This window comes from Daktulosphaira vitifoliae, unplaced genomic scaffold (genome assembly GCF_025091365.1).
Source record: "Daktulosphaira vitifoliae isolate Bord-2020 unplaced genomic scaffold, ASM2509136v1 Scaffold_2, whole genome shotgun sequence".
NCBI lineage: Eukaryota > Metazoa > Arthropoda > Insecta > Hemiptera > Phylloxeridae > Daktulosphaira > Daktulosphaira vitifoliae.
The window spans coordinates 32,302,412-32,305,621 of NW_026099573.1; the positions used below are offsets into that span (position 1 = coordinate 32,302,412).

General features: G+C 23.2%; 1 long non-coding RNA gene across 1 annotated transcript; it reads right to left on the reverse strand.

Moving 5' to 3' along the window:
* Window positions 1–166: 166 nt before the first annotated feature.
* On the reverse strand, window positions 167–1,676 carry LOC126899880 (uncharacterized). Its single transcript, XR_007702735.1, has 3 exons — window positions 1,202–1,676; window positions 893–1,045; window positions 167–450 (listed from the first exon to the last, which is right to left on the reverse strand). It is a non-coding gene; the product is annotated as an uncharacterized LOC126899880 (long non-coding RNA).
* Between the last annotated feature and the right edge of the window lie 1,534 nt (window positions 1,677–3,210).

The following is a 3,210-nucleotide window of genomic DNA, read 5'->3' on the forward strand; positions in this document are numbered from 1 at the left end:
TATTAAGGAACCAGCAGATCAAGTAGCTTTTGGAATAAAACACCAATTTTTTTAAAATTAAACACTATCTAAAGATTTGCATCGAAGCGTTTATTTTTGATAGTGATTTTAATCACTGTCAGATATCATTATACTTGATCCAACTATACCACGTCACAACTGTGCCGCGACCCCCCTGTACTGGGTTTTTTTTTACTGTTTTTATTTTGATACCTAAAATGCTATATTTTGTTTTTACTTATTAATAAAAAAAAAACTGTGAAATAATCTAAGTAAATAAATTTTAAAAGTCATTTACAAAAAAATGAAATGTTGATTGAATAACAAAAAAAAAAAAAGTATTTTATTGCTGTGATGCTTTCTTATTGCCATAATGCTTTAAAATATTAGCCATTATTTTGTTAAATGTTCTTTCGTGTTCAGGTATTATGATTTGGCCAGACATAGCATCTAAAAAATAAAAAATAAACAATAAACATTTTTATCCCATGATANAAATAAACAATAAACATTTTTATCCCATGATATTTTAACTGCTATTTAGAAAAGAATAAAAATACTAGTTGTACTATGATATAACCAGTATTTTTTCACAGCAATAAAAAGAAGTAAGTCTGTTTAGGATTTACACCAACAATATTCATATTGTTTGAAATATTATGGCTTATTCAATGACAGCATTTTAACCAACATAGCGTGATATGTACACACGACACCCCAAAATCATTCAAGTTTTTCTATGAAAAATGTAGTATAAATTAAAAAGTTATTTTTTCTTTGTAGTTTCAAAATTAGTCTTCCAGACTTAGTTTGATTTACTAAGGCGCTACCAATATATTAACATATTCAATTTGCATTTTTATTACAGTTTAATGTTCATACCACGAATTACCTAAAAAATGTGAAGCTTATTAAAAGCTTGTTTGGTGTTGTCACAAAAACTAAAATTTGCGGCCATTTCTCTTGTCATACAAAAATCAAATGCTGTTCTCGTATATGCACTGAAACTTTTAATGGTACCCACTTTAAGCAACAAAACATTTTTCTGGAAAGAAAAAAAAACAATAACTCATCAATTATAATAAATTAAATTATATATATATATATATTTATAAAAATAATAATATTATTATTATTATTTTTATGAATATACAATGTTACAATTATAGATCAATCATTATTAAAATAGTTGGTATCTTACCAGTATTAATATAGGCTCTAGTAATTGTATCCCAAATAATATAAATAAGAAGGGAAGATAAGAATACTTCAATAGAACAACCTTTCAAGTTAAATAAAACATGCTCCCAAAGAATAATTTTATTTAAAATAATATACCTATAAAAAATTAATAAATTATATAAAAATAATTAACAACTATGCTTTGGGTATAAAAATTTTTATAATTTACTATTATATAATAGTAAATATATTATATTTATTATTTTTTATTATTTTAAATAAAAATATTTTAATACAATAAAGTATAAAGTTTTAAAGTTATTTCATAAATGTCAATAGATATTTATTCAGATTTCTGGAGAAGAAAGAATATAGGGAGTTCAAATATTTTTGTGTAAATGATAAATTATTATTAGTTATTGCACTTCCGGTTAATATGAACTCAATGTTCAAAAATGTTTATTGAGTTATATCAATTTACTATTAAATGCCAACACATAAAGTTCATTTAATAAACTATATAGAAATTAACTTTTTAGTGTTACAGTATTCAAATGTTTGATCAAGTACATGACTATGCTTTGTAAAATATTTATTATACTTATTTAAAAGACACATATTTTAAATACTGGAAATTAAAAAAGCATGATATCTATCAACAATGATTTATTGTAACTATTTGATATAGTGAAGTAAACTTGACATGATATTTCATAAGAAGTATTTTATTTTTGTTATTATTTAAGTTATAAAATAATTGTGTTTTGGATATTGGGTATTTTAGACAACCTAGGTATATAGATTTGTTTTTTGTTTAAGGGAAACTACTGTGAATAGTTTTATTTATATCTTAAAATTACTTAGGATACATGTAAGCCTGTCCTTCATAGATTAAAATGTGCCCTTTATTGGTTGATTTGTATAAAAATCTTGTTAATTTAATAGTATAAAGGTTACAAATAATTACAAAAATGAGCCAAATGTAAAACCCTGTTAATTGTTTAACGGTGAAATCTTAAACTTAATACTTTTCATTTATTTAAAATTTGAAGTATTGAAATATAATTCTCATTCAAATAGATGCAATTCTTTTTAACCTAAAATGTTTGAAAATTTTAAATTATTGAGTAGCACAATGGAGGGATTTTCATTAAAAATCAAAAAATTAAGTGAATAAAATTATTTGAATGGCTATAACCGTTATAACGATTCTTTCATTATAATTCATATAAGTTTATGAACACTTGGCTTTTTCATCACTTATAACCAAAAAGTGGTTCCACACTTTTCTACTAATATAGTTAACACAAGGGAGCAGCTCAATCGTTATAACGGTTATATCCATTCAAATAATTGTTATTAGACATATTATCCCTTGATTAGTACATTAATAAAAAAACTTTAAAATAATAGTTATAAAATATTTTCATTGAGACTATAGCGCGAATTTAACTATGAACTTTTGGCGGAATAACCAGACATATCAGTAACTGTTGACCAACAGTTTTTATTTGTTTTACCATTGTCTACCATTAAAAATTTTAGTGCATATACGAGAACAGTATTTGATATATTGAAATGTCCGAAAACTTGATTTCTAGGAGATATCGGGCATTAAAAAGTCAAAAATCATACAATTAATGGTAAAAATTGCCGATTTTGGAGTATTTTGCATAGCAATTCAACATCTACATTTTCATTCAAAACAAAATTAATTAATAGATTATTTAATGTACTATACAAAATGTAATTTTTTGGTGGTTATAATAAATACTGCATTTATAATACTATGTTTATAAATAAGAAAATATATGTATTACTATTTATATCAAATGATTTTTTTTTCATAGGTTTACTATTTAATAATAATAAATAATATATCTATATTACCCATATTAAATTAATATGGGCATGTCGACGAATTATCAATGGTGATTCTTTTCTTTCATTTTAATCATCTTACAATTTGATACTTGTCTATTTTTTAATAATTTTGAAATACTTTTCATAATTTAATTATGAGATCGG